The 16,834-nt window shown below is 47.7% G+C and overlaps 1 protein-coding gene across 6 annotated transcripts in view; it reads left to right on the top strand.

Moving 5' to 3' along the window:
• Positions 1-16,834, top strand: part of EXTL3 (exostosin like glycosyltransferase 3) — a 132,591-nt gene that overhangs the window by 63,272 nt on the left and 52,485 nt on the right. The window contains exon 3 of one of the 6 annotated variants that reach the window (XM_015622150.3): positions 3,051-3,229. The exons of the other annotated variants lie outside the window; for them this stretch is intronic. The gene's annotated coding sequence lies outside the window, so the exon portion shown is untranslated. The remainder of the gene's footprint in view (positions 1-3,050; positions 3,230-16,834) is intronic. 6 annotated transcript variants of the gene reach the window in all.

Below are 16,834 nucleotides of genomic sequence, written 5' to 3'. Positions count from 1 at the left end.
AGCCACCAAGGCCATGCCTCGCTGCCGAGTGTCGGATCCACGGAGGATGGAGGAGCCAGGGCTGGGCTGCTGTGTGTGAAGCCTGAGCAAATGGCACATTTGCATGGTGGGTTCACATGTTTGCAGAGTCTATTTCGGGCTGTAAAGCACTCAGCTTCACTTTCTGATGAGCAGGTGTTTGGCAAGGAAAGAGCCATCACACCATCAGCTGGGAGAGAGGAGGAATCTGCTACCGGAGTGTTGATTCAGAAGTCATGGCTGCTGTTCAGGAAACTTTTATTGGAAGAGTTTTCTGAAGTTCTTTCCTTGAAAATGAGAGACCTGCTGGGCTCCCACTCTTCTGCTTGTAACTCCCTTTTCCTGGAGAAAAATCTTGACCCCCTCTGGCTGTCCCCTGCTGTCAGGGAGTTGTGCAGAGCCAGAAGGGCCCCCTGAGCCTCCTTTTCTCCAGGCTGAGCCCCTTTCCCAGCTCCCTCAGCCTCTCCTGGTGCTCCAGCCCCTTCCCAGCTCCATTCCCTGCCCTGGACACGCTCCAGCCCCTCATTGTCCTTGTGAGGGACTCAGAAGTTCTCCAGAGCTGGAGGTGCCTCAGCAGTGCCAGGCTCATCACTGCCCTGCTCCTGCTGGCTGCTATTAAGTTCATTAATTAAGTTAGTCAGTGTTGTCTCATCTCTTTGTTACTGCAGAGTTCTCATTTATCTTTTTGCTGTTTGCAAGGTTTTCTTTAGGACTGAACTTCTGAACAAAGCCAAAAAACAAAGCCAAACTTCCAAATAAAGCCACAACTCCAGATTTGATTGAGACCTCACCAGGTGCCCCAAAGGGATTCTTGGGCTCTGTGGTGATTTTTGCTCATCCTGGTATCCTGCTTGTATCAGGTGTATTCCTGAGTTGCCAAATGGATGAACTTAGGCTCTTTTGCTCTCTTTTTTTCCTGACTCCATCCCTGGATTCCTGGGGTGATGGCTGGAGCTGTGGGGACACCACTGGCTGCATGGGCTCAGCATTCCCACATCCTTGTCTCTGGGTTTGTGTTTGGGTTGGTGAGTGGGAATGATCATTTTCTGAAACACTCCTGCAGCTTTGCAAGCTTTCATCCTGAAAAAATGAAGCCTGTCTGCCCTTTACTCCTGGAATGATTACAGCTGGGTTTTAGCTTTAGGGAGATTATTGGACAGACCTTGCTGTTGGAAGGCAGAGGTGCAAATGGGATTTCCTAAACACAGCCTTGCTCCAGCTCTGCCCTTGTGTAACACAGTGGCAAAAATAGCAGTTTTTTCTGGGAAAGCTGGAGCAATCTTGGAAGGTCCCACCTGTTCTATGTTCCTTGTGGTGCATTTTCCAGGGAGATTTTCACGCCGTGGGAGCCGGGCGCAGCAGCAGCCACGGAGCTGGGGCTGTTGCCTGTTTCTGTAGCCCTTTTGTGGGGATAAGTAGGTCAGTGGCACCAGTGCTGCTTGTGACACTTCCCCCTGAAAGCAGAGCGGAGCTCTGGGGCTGTTTCCTGGCCTCAGACCCTTTATTTTTGCTTTATTCAGAGTTACGTGTTTGGCCTTCAAACTGGCACAGGGTGACTTCAGTCTGCTGCTGTGGCATTGCCTTTCTTCTGAGGCTCTGAGCCACTCATCCCATGGCAAAAACGTGCTGAGGGACTCACAGGATCCCTGTGCTGCTGCTGCTGGGTCTGGACATGGAAAGGTGATGGGAAAAAAACGCTGTGTTTTTTCCCAAGGGGTTCCCATTTTTATCTCAACTTGTTATTCAAGATTACCCCGTGTTGCTTCCCCGGTGTTGAAGCCCCTGTGAGGGGTTAATGCATTGTCTCAGCAATTCAGAGTTGATTTGGAGTGAGAGTTTTGGACTGGAAGTTCTGTTATTGGTTTGTTTTGGCTTTTGTTTTGAGGACCTCAGAGCATTTTACAAAGAGCTCTGGAAAACCAGCAGAAGGTCCTGGGTACTGGAATATGTTCTCTTCCAAAAAAACCCTCAAATTTCAGAGCTACGTGACTGAAGGGTCAGCAATAATCACCCTTTCATTCTTTAATTGTGTTTAACTTGTTGGGGTTCAATACCTTTTTTTGTTTTTAAGCTTCAAGTTTGAGTTGTTGTATGTTCCTGGCATTTCTTGCTCCCATGCTCAGATTTTATTTCAGAGTCAGAGCTATGAAGTAGTTGAAGTCGGAGCAGCACAAGATGATTAATTTTTTCCTGTCTCCCAAGATCATCTTTTGAGACTATCAAGACATATGTTCTCAAATAGATTCCCTGGTAGCGTGGGGGTTATGGGAATGGCTCAGCAAGGCTGTGCCCTTTCCTTCCTGTAAAATTGGGATGGCTGGAAGATGCCAATCAATCAATTCCGTGTAGTACTTACATCTTTTGGTCGCCTTACGAACAAATTTGTAAGATGCTTTACATCCTGCTGTACAGGAAGTAGCTTTTGATTCTATTTCTCCTCTCAGCTGCTGTTTGTGAGCCATGAGCTCCCTGGTGAATTCCCAAGGAATGCTGCGAGCCAGGGAAGCGGAGCAGAATTCCCTGAGGTTGCGCAGAAGGGTCTGAGACACAGCTGGGAATCAAACCCCAGTCACCCGACACCCAGCCCTTGCCTTAACTATTGTACAAGAATTTCCTCCTACTGTGCCTCTAATAGAAACTGCAGGGCCAAATTAAGTGGGCAGATTGTAATCACTGCTGCTGAGTTATCCCAGCCGTGGAATTACTGCAGCCCTCTGCTTTTTGCTACTAATTTGGAAAGTTTGCTGCCTCTTCCCCCCTCTCCCAGAGCTCCACCTTGCCACATTCCAGGCTCTGCCTTGTGGGAAAAAGAGCCTGAATGACCATAAAGAGCCCAGATGTTGTGGCTGGGGGCAGGAAGCACAAGTCAGCTCTCCCTGATTTGTGAAGCTAAAAATAGTGAGAGCATTAATACGAATCTCTGCCTTCAGCTGCCTGGGCAGGAGGCATCTTCCTTGTGGGAGCCATACAGGCAGGCAGCTCCTTGGATTAATTCCTCAGTGGTTTGGTTCCTTGTTTTATTTGCATTACAGGAGTGCCTGCAGGCCTGAGTGCAGCTTAGACCCCCAGCTAGGCATGGCAGGAGAGCGTGGCAAGAGACTGGACTGAGCCTAAAGATGCTCTGGAGGAATTTCAGAGTAAGGAAATGTAGTGAGTGACAGGAAGGGGACAGAACCTGCAGCCACGTGGCACCGACAGCAATAAACCTGGGGTGAGTTGTTTATTTTCTATCACCAGCACAACGAATGTCTTCACCTCTTCCCCAAGCCCAGTCAGCTGTCACAGGTTCCTCACTGGGAGCTGTGGGATGGGAAATTGGGAAATCCAGGCACTGTCCCATTCCTGCAGCAGCACAGGAGCGTGGTCTGTCGGGGGTGGTTGCTCGGGATGGTCTGTCTGGATGGTGAATTCCTGCATGACCTTCCAGAGTCATTCTAAATCCCCTCTTCAGTGATTTCATATCAAGGGCAGCCAGTGAGAGAGCACATTTTGGCATCTGGGGACTGGGGAGTGTCTGGACAGCGTTTTCCAGCCTTCTGGGTGGGGTGGGGAGGGTGGGAACAACGTGATTCAAAGTGGCTTTTGTTCCCTGCAGCATAGATTATAGTAATGTTGCTATGGCCACAAATCTCCCTCAAATTGCTGCAGACAATTCATGAATTTCCTTTTTTATTACATCCTAACACTGAAAACCAGCGAGGCTGCCAGAAACCTCTCCCAGGGAAATCTGTAACCGCTGGAGATGTCAGGAGCTGCAGGAGGGGTTGCAGTACAGGTAGTGTGAGTATTGCTGTACTGGGGCATGCTGTAAAGGAAATCTCTTGTTGCTGGAACTTTGGGATGCTTTTGAGGTGAAGTAATTAAATTAACCCAAAATATCTAGCTGCTCACTTCCATCCCATGACTCCTGATTAATTAGTTATTCCCATCTCTGGGGTAATTGGAGCATCAGGATGCCTGAGTCATAGGCATGGAGCCCTGTAAGCTTTATCCTGTTTCTCTTCCTTTCCCAAGGAAACTGTGTGCTCAGGTGAGCCTCACCTGGCACAGCACTGGGGTTCCCGAGGCTGGGCTGGGAGATCTCTGACTGGGAGATCCCTGGCAGTGCTTCCTGCTCCTGCAGCACGTGGGAAATTGTATTTTTAACTCTTGTTTGTAGCTTTGCTCACTCCCAACGGAGCGTGGACCTCCAGCAGCATTGGGGTGCCCTGGGCACTGGGGGTGGGGGATTTGTGATTGGTTTCTTTCTGGTTTAAGTCAGGCTGTACATCTGAAATCACTCATCAAAAACTCTTGTATTTGTGGGCAGAGAGGGAGGGAGAGGGGAGAGAGGAGCTGTTTTGGCTGCAGCACAGCTTTCTCACCCCTGTGAATTGGTCTGCGGGGGTCCTCTCAGGGCTTGGGGGACAGGGCTGTGAACAAGACTCCTAAACATCACTTGGTCACTGCCTTCCATGGCCCTGGGCAAGTCATTTAGCTCCTTCTTGCCTTAATTGGCCTAATTAGTGCCTTCGAGGTATCTCAAAGTTCTGGTAATTGGTGCTTCTGGTTGTACACCAAGGCAGTGGCCAAGAGCCCTGGGCATGTTCAGCCCGGTTCCTTGTTAGTCTGTAGCCAAATAAACATCAAATAAACATCAAAACTCCTGTTTGCTGTTTGATGTGGCAGTTTGGAGGTGATGACTGAGCTTAGAATCCCAGAATGGTTTGGGTTGGAAGGACCTTAAAGCTCATCCCATTCCACCCCTGCCATGAGCAGGGACACCTTCCTCTATCCCAGGTTGCTCCAAGCTGGCCTTGGACACTTCCAGGGATCCAGGGGCAGCCCCAATTTAACCCAGAGTGTAGCTGTGGCCATTCCAGCACTCAGATTGTACTGCTGTGACCTTGTCTGAAAGTCAAACCTCGTGTTATTTTCATCAATTTGTTAATTTGATCCTCATTGAAACCTGTTCTTGGTCCTGGTTCTTTTCTAGATCGTGGAGTAGATTTTTTGGTTCCATGTGACGGAGCAGGAGCTTTAGTGCAAACTCTGTTCATTTCACAAGCTTAGACTCACATTTGGTGTGTCTACAGTTTGTATTATTTGAGGAACTGTGAGATTTATGGTTATTAAATGTGATGGAACCTTACTACTCAAGAGTAGAAATCATGAAAACACAGGATTTGGGCTTTCAGGGACCCTAAAAAGTTCCAACCCCCTCCCATGGGCAGGTTGTGCCCTTCAAGTGTCTGGGTAAAGCCCAGCCAGTGTTTTGAATCTTCCATGTTCATGGTTTGTTCTTCTTGGGCTGCCTGGTTTTTGTGGGTATTGTGGGTCTCGTGTGTGGTGCTTCAGCAAGGATCAGCATTTTGGGGTGACTCTACACAAAGTTTAGGATGAAATCCTGATGCATTTACTGGAGCCTCCTGGAGCACTTCAGTGATGAGACAGAGAAGGACAAATGTGTAGGAAGTGAGAAATAGAATGAGAATTGTGGTGGAGTTGGAAGCAAAGGAGAGAAGTGACCTGGATGAGGAATGGGGGATGAGGAGACACCTTCACTTTGTAGGCAGAGGTCATACACCCTGATTTCATTTTTTTTTTCCTCCTATGTTTTTTAACTTCCTTCCCTTGCTGTTGGCACTCATGCTACCCACACTTTTAGTTATTTTCAAAGAAGAGAATAAAAAAAAATAGATTGAAACCGTTTTGGCGGCTTCAAAATCAGGAAACCCACATTGCTGTGGTGTGGCTGTTCCAGCCCGTTCTCACACTGGTGGCCTGAGCTCTGCCACCCTCAAGTCCCCTTCCCATGGCACAGTGAGCTTGGACTGCTCTGCTGGGGCTCTCTGAGCTCCATGTGTGGCTGGAGAAATCCAGGCTGTCCTGAATGGACAGGCTTGGACAGCTCTGTGACATGGTGAATTCTCATGTTCACCCCACAAATGCTCTTGTAACTGATGGAGCAGGAAGATTTATGTTCAGGGGAAGTCATAAGTGAGCTCTTTTCCCCAGAACTTAGTGTGCTGGATGTTAGTGTGATGTTTTTATTCCCCCAGAACTGGAATGCTTGGCACAAGAAGGATGTGGATCTGTTAGAGTGGGTCAGAGGAGATGTTCCAAGGGCTGGAGCCCCTCTGCTCTGGAGCCAGGCTGGGAGAGCTGGGGGTGCTCACCTGGAGAAGAGAAGGATCCAGGGAGAGCTCAGAGCCCCTTCCAGGGCCTGAAGGGGCTCCAGGAGAGCTGGAGAGGGACTGGGGACAAGGGATGGAGGGACAGGACACAGGGAATGGCTTCCCAGTGCCAGAGGGCAGGGATGGATGGGATATTGGGAAGGAATTGTTCCCTGGGAGGGTGGTGAGGCCCTGGCACAGGGTGCCCAGAGAAGCTGTGGCTGTCCCTGGATCCCTGGAAGTGTCCAAGGCCAGGCTGGACAGGGCTTGGAGCAGCCTGGGATAGTGGGAGGTGTCCCTGCCCATGGATGGGAATTGATTTTTTAAGATTCTTTGACAAAATGATCTTTCAGGTCCCTTTAACCCAAACCATTCTGTGATGATTTGAAGTGTCACAAATGAGTGTCAAGGGTGGGTCCTTTGCAGTCTCTTGTAGTGGCCACATTTTGCAGAGGACACAGCATGGAGCAAACAGCACACGTGGCTCCAGGTATGTTCCCTGTGACAGGGATGGATCTGTACCTCTGGTGAAGGGAATTCTCCATCATGCAGCAGGTGGAATGTGCTGCTTCTCACCCAGAACTTGCTGATTTTTCCTTGTTTTTCTCTGAATTCTTGGCTGCCGGGTTTGGGTGGGCTCAGGAGCTTTGTCATAAAAAACTTCCAGCTCTAATCCCTCAGTGTGCCATCAAAATACAGATAAAAAACACTCCAGATCCTCCTTGGTGTGTGTGTGTGTGTGTGTGGAGGCAGAGAGGGGCTGGGAGGTGGATTTTTGGAGGCAGGACTGTGTGGAAATCTTTCTCAATTCCATTCCTGTAATCAGTGCTTAACATTCTTGTTCTGTGCTTCAGCCCCTCACCTTTAACTGGAGTGCTCTGAGATTGCTTATCTGAAAGAGACAGAGGTTCATTATGTTAATTGGCTCTGAAATAACCACATCAAATACCAGTAATTGATATTATTATTCTGCTCTTGTTGTGTCCTAGGGTTTTCAGGGAGCAGAAATGAATATGGAAACCTGCACTTTGTGCTGTGCTTGCCAGCAGAACCTCACGTGAGGTTGGGGTTTCAAGAGGCTGTTGGGTGATTCTGGTAGCAAAGAGTGGGACTGGTGACATGGAGAGGGGAAAGATCCCTCCTTGGAGATGTCTGTGTTTAATCCCAGCTCCAGGGAGAGCTCCCTGCTCCGACCAGGGGGAGTCAGGGCTGTGAATACAGCAAAGACACGACCACTTGGCAGGTGAACTATGGATGTGCAGCTGGAAAATTGATTTTAGGAGGGAGCAAGCGTGGAATAAGCTGGTGTGGCCACTCCTGACTGCGCTGCCTAAAATTGTTTGGAGAAGGGATAACTCCTTCTGGCATGGTGTGTCTGGCTGCTGCTGACAGCACTGTTTCTACCCAGTTATGAGATCGTTTTTCAATCAAAACTCTTCCCTCCCCAGCTCTCCAGTTTGTCCAGAATGGTTTTGTCCCTCATCAGGCAGAGTGGAGCTTTCCTGATGGTACTGACAGGAGTTAGCTGGGGCATAACTCAATCCTCTCTAAGCTGCAAAGCAGAGCAACATTTTGGTAATTTGCTGTAATGGGATCTCTGTGCTCAGCAGAATTTGTAATGTAGGCTGGGATTTGGTGTGGGTGGGAGGACGTCAAAAAGGAGGGAGGGTGGGTGGATAATTCCTCCTGAGGGGCAGCAGTGGGGCAGCTCTGATCTCTCCATGAGCAGGGACAGGACACAGGGGACAGCTGGAGCTGTGCCAGGGGAGGGTTAGGTTGGATATCAGGAGCAGTTTCTTCCCCCTGAGGGTGGTGGGACACTGGAACTGCTCCCCAGGGAATGGTGACATTTCCAAAGCTGCCAGAGCATCCCAGGGATGCCCAGGGTGGGATTGTTGGGGGTGTCTGTGCAGGGCCAGGGCTTGGATTGAGATCCTCATGGGTCCAACTCTGGATATTCCATGATTCTGTAATGGATGAGGAATTGAAGAAGGTTGGGCCAGAAGAAGAGCCAGGAGCTGGAGTAAGGGAGAGGAAATGAGAGTAAAGGAAATGTGAGTCTGCTTTCGGTTCCTCCCAAGCATTTCTCCCTAAGCACATCAGTTTGTTTCCACTGTTCCCTGGTGATCCCTGGGGACCTGGCTCTGGCAGAGGGCTGGAGGGTGACATGCTGAGGAGAGCTGGGCTGCTGCTGAACCATGGATAGCCATGGTTTCTTGACTGGGATATGGCCAGGACACCCAGGAGGTGTCGGGAGAGGCGTGTGGCCATCCTGACTGGAGGGAGAGTGAGACCAAACCATGCTCAGTGGGCAAGGCACAGGAGTTATTCCTTCTGCATCGTGGAAGAGCAGGTGCTTGTACTGATTCCCCTCCTATTCCTGCCTGTCCTGTAGCAGCCAGGCTGGAAGTTGCCAAGGGAGTTGCTTTTTCCATCCCTGGGGTCTTGTAATCAAACCCCTCCTACGTTTGTCCAGACCAGATTACGAATAAGTGGGAGATGTAAATCAAGCCAGGTGCCAATTGCACTTTTACCCTCATCTACATCTCCAAACATCCTGGTTTCATCACCTGCTCTCTGTTTTCCCAAGCATTAATTGGCTTGGCAAAACCAGAGGGATCTGCATCACCTCTCCAGCACTGGAATCAGAGATGAGCTTGGACCATCGTTGCTGATGCTCGTTAAAAGCTGAATTCCAGCTTTGGAGGTGCTGTGAGTTGGGAAGAGTGTTAGAGCCATGTTACAGCTATATGGAATTATGAAAAATAATGGAAAATACTGATTTGCAGGAGGAGAGCTGCTTGGAAGCAGTGGATGAGAACAGGGTGGGCAAGGGAATCCTTTTTTCTCTCCAGCTGCCTCGTGGGTGCCTGGAGCTTTGTAAAGAAATTTGCCACAGTCTGATGCACTCATTGTGGAATTAAGGACAAACTTTGATGCTACTGTTTTAGGACAGATTCCTTATTATCTGAATCTTTGCTCAGAAAAAAAGTCTCAAGGTTTTTTTTGTCTCTGAGCAGCACAAGACACTATTGGCCTTTTAGTACAGTCAGATTTTCTAGACTTTCACCTCTTCTATTATTTTATTTTTTTATTTTTTTTTTTATTTCATAAAATAAAATATTCCTTAGGTTGAAGCTGGAATGATACAGGTTCCATCTGGGAACTATTTTAGATTTAATTTGAAAAAACAGCCTGTAAAACACACACTCATAAAAACAGTTTGTCCTTTCCAATGTGCTTGAAAATGATTCTCAGCAGCCTCTTAATGCCCTCTGCTCGCCTGTATTTAAGCTCCATGACATGCTCAGAGACACAGTTACAGTGGATTTTAATACTGACTCACACACAAATTCCCAGTATGGATCATTTGGGGAAGATTAATATGGAGAATATGTTAATAGTACAGAATTTGAAGTCATTGCAGATTTTGCAGCCCTGAGTGTGCACGAGGAGCTTGGTGACTGGAAAGTTGCCGTCAGGTTTGGCTTGAAAATGAGATAGCTCAAAAAAATGTGCTTTGAACTTTGGAATTGGTGTGCCTGTGGGTGTGTGCACAAACACTTCTGCCTTAGAACCAGGGGATCACAGAGTGATGGAAGGGACTTTGGAGATCGTCTGATCCCATCCCCTGCCATGGGCAGGGACACCTCCCACTATCCCAGGCTGCTCCAACCTCCTCCAACCTGGCCTTGGACACTGCCAGGGATCCAGGGTCAGCCACAGCTTCTCTGGGCACCCTGTTCCAGGACATCCCCACCTCCCAGGGAAGAATTCCTGCCCAATATCCCATCCATCCCCATCCCTCGTGGCACTACCCAAAAGCATGGGTCAGTTTTTCTGCAGGCTTCTGGAGCCCAGCTCCCCACTTTTGTCTTTTTAGCATTCTTTGAGCCTCCAGCTCTAGTCAGGGCAATTTTTTGGTATGAGGCAGGGTGGAGGCACCACTTAACTGCTTTAAGGATTTACCAGCTGATCCCATCAGTTTCCCATAGGGTGCCACTGATTTCCCAGGCTTTGATTTGATGCTGTTATTCATGAGCATCTCCCTCAGCCCCAGGGAGGTCCCTTGATTAAGTCATCAGAGCTCCCTGGGAACTCATGGGGAGCCCAGGCTGCCTCAAATAATGAGCTGACAAGAGTGGCAGCATCAGATGTGTCAGCATCCTGCCCCATCCATCCCTTCTCCTTTCCATTCCTTATTATTCATGGTGGCCTTGGTTACGGTGCCATCTGATTTTTGTGAGGGGGAATTTCTTGTTGCTTGGCTGTGGAGAAAGAAAATTGGGCAAGGATCATGTAAAAACAGTGTCTGGCCATGTTTGACCTGCCCTTCCTCTCCTTCATCCCCAGCTCCAGGGTTTGCTGGAGACTTAAAAAAAACCCCAACAAACCCAAACTAAACATCAAATTGCTTTTGAGTAACGTGAAATCCTGATTATGGAAATGTGAATTGTGCATCACAGCACACATATTCATGTTCTGCCTGCTCAGAAATCCTGCTGGTGGCCTGTGCATGGGCATCTAAAGGGAATTTTTAAAAACTTGTTGGTGTAGCTGTGTGAAACCAATACCATTGTGGCCAAAATGGATGGTTTTGGGTGCAAAGCAGCACTGATGTGTATTTTATGGACAAATAAACTGTTGAGGTCTTTTCCAAAGGATGAGGCAGCCTAAATTTGGGGATTGCAGCAAAGCAAACCAGCAGAGAAGGGTGGGTGAAGAGCCTTGAGAGGGGAATGATGGATGTTCTTCATCTGGGAGAGGGGAATGGTGGCATTCCTAAGCTGCTTCTGTGTTTGAAAATCCTGTTTTCAGTTGTTCACATTATGTCAAACTTCAGGCAGAACATTCCAACTCATTACTTGCTGGTGCTTTTTGGGAAGAGTGGAATGAAAACTGTTCAGCTGTTTTGGAAGATGAGACTGAGAAAATAAATTTCCTTACAATTAAAAATAAATACAAATAAAGGCAGGGTGATCAATTCAAGTCAGGGTGCCTCTGCCACTTGGGAGCAATGATTGGATGGTTGGCAAATACCTCATTTGCAGTTCCCATAAAAATCCACCAAAGCTGGGCCAGTTTGGAAACACTGAGGGAATAAAAGAGGGAGAAAAGAGGGAGAAAAATAGTTTCTTAATCATCACTGAGTATCACCCTCGGGTTGGATCCTGTCCTTGCTGTTCCCATGGGCTGTGTCATTTTGGAGAAGCTGCTGGAAACAATCTCTTCAGAAATACTCTTCCCAGAGCACTGGTTTGGAGCTAAAAAAACTAAAAAACTAAAGCCTGGGTTTAGTTTTGCAGGGATGATGGAATTCAGTGGGACCTGCCCTCTCTGTGTGTGTGAAAATACATGTGTACATAGAGGTGTATGCTGGTGAAGATGATAAAATAAACCTCTATATAAATGTGGAAGTGTTTAAGGCTGGGCTGGATGGGGTTTGGGGCAAGCTGGGGCAGTGGAAAATGTCTCTGCCAGTGGCAGGGGGTGGAACTGGATGAACTTTTGGGTCCTTTTCAACACAAACCATTCTGTGCTATATTAAAATTTGAGGCATCCCCTCACGAGCAGGAGCTGCCGTTCCTTGTGCATCCTCTGAGGCTCCTGTCCTTGTGGAAGGACAATGCTGGTGCCCTGAGAGCTTCATCCTGGGCTAAATTTGGGTTGAAACAGCTTCAGATTTTAGAAGAGATGTCAGAAAACACAGTTGTACAAATTGTATTTCTGCAAGGATCCAGGCTGGAGGTGGGATGGGACATTGGGCTCTTGGCTTGGAGCCTCCATGGGGACAAGGGGGATAAAAACCCTTCTTTTTCTCTTGGTGGAGGTGGTGCTGACCTGCAAGAAAAATAAATATGGTGAGGCATTACAGAGTATTTTAGACCTGTTTTCCTGATCCAGGGAATTTTTCCTTGCACAGTGGCTTAGATGAGCACACATCTTCCCCATGCCCACTTAACCAGGAGGAAAATGTGAGAGCCACTGAAGGATGATTTGTCTTATCTGCTGGGCAAACACTTAGATTTGCCAGTTTTTCAGGTTATTTTTGTTTGATAGAGAGCAGATAAGCAGATTCATTTTTTAGGGACCTCTTCTTGTGCTTAATCAATTTTCTCTTGTCCGTAGTGAAAAGAAATTGAGTGTAAAATTTGTGCTTATAGGGAGAAGTGGGTTCTCTGTGAGCTGCTCTGAACAAATCCATCTTTGTGTGATCAGAGCTGTCATGAGGATCGTGTGAGCCCCTGTCTCTGCTCTTTTTTCACCAGGACAGGAAATAAAAGTCATGGAAAGGTTGTGATAAAGCTGTAAATATGATCATGGGAGTTCTTAGGACAAGCTGCATCGTGGCCCTTGTGATTTTCATCAAGTACAGAGAACAAGAAAATCTGTGGAGTTCACAACACCAGTGGAGTAATAAATAGCTCCAAGAATGTGATAAATGACTTGGAGCAGTCCAGCTGATTTTTAAACTGGAGGATGGAGCGAGCAGAGGGGGCTGTGCCAGGGCAGAGGGCTCAGCCCTCCAGGAACAGCTGCTGTGCAAAGGTACTTGTGGTTGGACTCAGCAGCCAAATCTGCTTCAGTTCCCAGAATGAGAAGTGTTTAATGCCATCTATGGACATGTGAGTTGGGAAATAGGAATAAAGGATGTTTTTAATCCCGAAATTTCTGAAAATACTGCTGAAGTAGCTTATTTAACTCTGATGTTTAACTCTTGTGTTAAAATAGATATGGGAAAAGCTGGGAATCCTGCAGAAGGAGCAGCAGGGCAGCTTTTGGATCAGGGTGAAAATATCCAGAGCTGAACTTTTAAACTCTCTCACTGTGTTTATGAGTCAGGAGAGAGATCAAAATTTGAGTCCCTTCTCTGGGGAGAGGCTGCTGGGTGCTGCAGAGTCCTGGAGAGGGAGGGAGGGTGGGGAGAGGCTTTTGGAAGATGACATTGAAGGGTGGACATGGGCTGGGATTGATCACCACAGCAAACCCCCAGGAAGGGGTGGATTTGCTGCCTCTGAATTTATCTTTGGAGGTTGAACTCACTTTTTCTTTACCTGTGGGAATGCTGAGGTCAAGAGTGGGTGACACCAGTTGGGTGGCAATGAGCAAAAGGAAATTTCCATTCCCTTTCTTGAAGACAAAATCTCAAGGCACCTTTTCTTCTGTGAAAGCAAAACGCTGTTGTGGAACAGAGGGTGGCTTTGCACCATGAAATCCTGGAAGTTTTTGTTTGGACCAGTTCCTTTCCAATGAATTTTGGCAGTGGGCTGGGAGCTTAGGACAGTTTTGTGGAAGGGGATTGTTGACATTTCTATGTGTTCTTCCTGCTGGAGAAAGAAGAACTGTGCCAAGACAGATTCTGATGTGCCTGAAGTTATTCTTTGCAGCAGCTCATTTACCCCTGCTGAGCATCCCTCAGTTTCATGCTAATTTTCAACTGGTTTAAGGTGAAAAGGATTTGTTGTATCCCCAGCTGTTGCTTCAGGTGAAGAGGAACATTAAGAACCTTAATTTGAAGGTCCAGTTTTTATCCCTGAATGTCTGAAGAGTGTGCAAAGTGATTTCTTTTTAATACAGGTTTCCTGAGTTAGATAAGGGGGGGGAAAAAAAATTCATTCTTTCCTCTCAAAAATAAGTCTTAATCATGGAACCATTTAGGTTGGATGATTTCTCTAAAATTATTGAGTCCAACCATCCCCCAGCACTGCCAAAGCCACCACTGACCCCTGTCCCCAAGTGCCACACCCACACAGTTTTAAAATCCCTCCAGGGATGGGGGCTCCACCACTGCCCTGGGCAGCTGGACCAGGGCTGGAAAACTCTTTTGGGGAAGAAAGTATTCATAATACCCCATTTAAATATTGTCTTTTGTCTTGTTACTCCTTGTTGATAAACGTTAGGAGTTACAGTTCCACAGTAAATGTCCTGTTTTCCTTATCCAGCCTCATTTCCATGTTGGAAATCCCTGTGCATTCCTCCTTTTCCTATGCAAAGCCCTCTCTATCAGCTCCATTTCCACACTTGAGCTTGCTGAGGGAATTCAGGGATTTTTAAAGGGAACCTTTGTCCATTTGGGATTTCAGTGGTCACTTGGCCATCCAAGGGTCAAGGCTGGGAGTTGTGTCTCCTACAAGGGGGCGTGAAAGGGGAATTGTGGCATCTGGGATGCTCTCAGTGGAGCATTTCCAGCATGAGTTACACCCTGCCTTGTGTGCTGGCAGGCTCCTGATGGAAGGTAAATTATTACCTTAAATCCCTTTCCCTTCCGGTGACTCAGCAGCTTTTAGGGCATCTCCAACCTGCCTGAATTTGGATCGTGAGTCTGAACCCAGCCCAGCAAAGTCTGGGAAGGTACAGGATAAGCAAAAAGCAGGAGAAACTTTAGTGGCAGGTTTGGACTTGACTCTTGGGGCCAGGGGGGATAATTTCCCAATTTGTTTCTGGGAAATCAATTGGTTTTGTTCAGGTTTATGGAAGAAACTAACAGTTTATCCTTCACCAGCCTGTTAAAATTCCTTTCTCGCAGTGGGATCATAAAATCTTTGACTTTCTCTCTGCTTTCAACAACAGGTTTTAATTTCCCTGTTGGTGGGATTTTGTTTGCTGAAGTGGAAGGTAAATAAGGGCTCTATGGAGTTTTCTTGTGGGGGTTTCTCCCCCCATAGACCCCTCCTGTGTTATCCTCCTCATAATAACAGGATTCCCAAGCACTCCTTCATTTCCAGCCCTGCTCTACATGTTGTTTTTCTGGAGGATTAATATGCTGGGTTACCTCTGTGCACAAACAAATCAGGAACAAATGCAGTTAATGGACCCTGATGGTTTTTTTGCCAGTTTTATGGAACACATTGCCTGAATTAGCCTGGGAAACTTTTCTGCTCTTAAATATCATAGCTCAGTTTAAAGTTTTGTGTTGTCCAAACATCTGTTGGACTTTGGCATCTCCTTAATGGCACTTGGAATGGGAGTGCCAGGAATGCTTTCCAAAGCTGTGGGTCTGGGCTTGTGTTGCTCTGTCTCCATCATGTTGGCCTTCAGCTCAGCTTGGAGCATCCCAGGAATGATTTCCTGGGCATATTTCTGTATGAGGTTGTAATATTTGTCTGCCTTAGTGCAGGAGAATGAGCTTAAATTAACTGTACTGAAAGCAAATTTTAGATTGGCAGTGACGCCTCTGAGAGTGGGAAAAATGATGGTGGTACAGGCAGGTGAGGGAAGGAAAAAACCAGCCTGGATGAGAGCCTTGAAAGAAGAGAAAATAGGGAAGCAAGTGGAGATAATTGTCAGGGGAGAGTAAGATTGGGATGTTTTTGTGACCAGGAATAAAGGAAAAAGCTTTTTGGTGGACACTGTGAGGATGAGCAGAGGAAAATGGACAAATTTCTCTGTCTGGTGAAGAGATGAGGTCAGAAGTGAGAGCATTAAATATCCCAAGATGCCATTTAGTGCTGTGTGTTCCACTCCTGCCCCAGCCCCCATGGACAGGAATTGCTCTGGGCACCTGGGGCTGCAAATTCTCCCCCCCTGTTTCCTGCAGGGCAGGAGGAGATCTGTGTACTTGTCTGAGAGGCTGGGTTTAATTTCCAGGAGGATGTAGGTCTGACTTGTTTATGTTGGAGCAGCGAGCAGGAGAGGCCAGGAGGAGACCATGTGTGTAAGAGCAGGGCTGGGTTCCCCGTGGAGCAGAGGAGCCTTCCTGGGCATCTCTCCAAAGCTGCTCCCTGCATCAGGCATGGGGGAAAAAAATGCATTTAAAATGTTTTTAAAAAAAGATAACAACAGCAAAGTTCTGTTTCAAAGGATGGAAGGCTCCTTATCCACTAAATACATCCCATCACGTAGATTGCTGTGATCTCCAGAGACCTTCAGGAGCTGCAGCTCACCACATCAAAGGAGTGTCTGTGGGGCTTGGAGTACAAACATGGAATATTCAGGTGCCACAGGGGGTTCACAAGGCTCTGAGTCCGTGCCCAGGGAACAGATATTCCCTTGCTAAGACACCAGCTGACAGCCTCTCCCTTCCAGACAACTCTGCATCAAAGGTGACCTGAAAAACTTTTTTTTTAACACATTAAAACATGTCCCAAACTTAAAAATGCCAAAGTCCAGGTTTAAGAACTTTCCCTCTGCTTAAAAGTTGTTTCTTTACAAAGTAAGTTTTGCTTGTCCTCATGGATTTTTAAGCTCTGGGAACCACAGACCTCTCCTGGCAGTGTCTGCATGTGCTGAAGGGGGATGATCCAGGAGAATGATCCATGCTCCAATACTGGTGTGGCACATTCTGATCATCTTCTGCTGGCTTCCCACTGCCAGAGGGAAGGGCTGGGTGGGATATTGGGCAGAGATTCTTGGTGAGAGGGTGGGGAGGGCTCTGGCACAGGGTGCCCAGAGGAACTGAGGCTGTCCCTGCATCCCTGGAAGTGTCCAAGGTCAGGCTGGATGGGGTGAGGATGAGGATTTCTCTCCTCTGCCCGTGGCACAGAGTGGTCCAGCAGTGTCCCCTCCATGCTGAGCCAGGATCAGTGCAGGTGACCCCATGGCCCTGTGAGCCCTTGCAGGACTGTCAGCCATGGATCTCCCTCCCTGCAAACCCCCAGGAGGAGGGGGAAGGTGACCCACGTGTGTTTCATGGCAGGAGATGGGGACATCAGCACCCTGGG

This window comes from Parus major, chromosome 3 (genome assembly GCF_001522545.3).
Source record: "Parus major isolate Abel chromosome 3, Parus_major1.1, whole genome shotgun sequence".
Taxonomy (NCBI): Eukaryota; Metazoa; Chordata; class Aves; order Passeriformes; family Paridae; genus Parus; species Parus major.
This window is presented reverse-complemented; position numbering and strand designations above follow the sequence as displayed.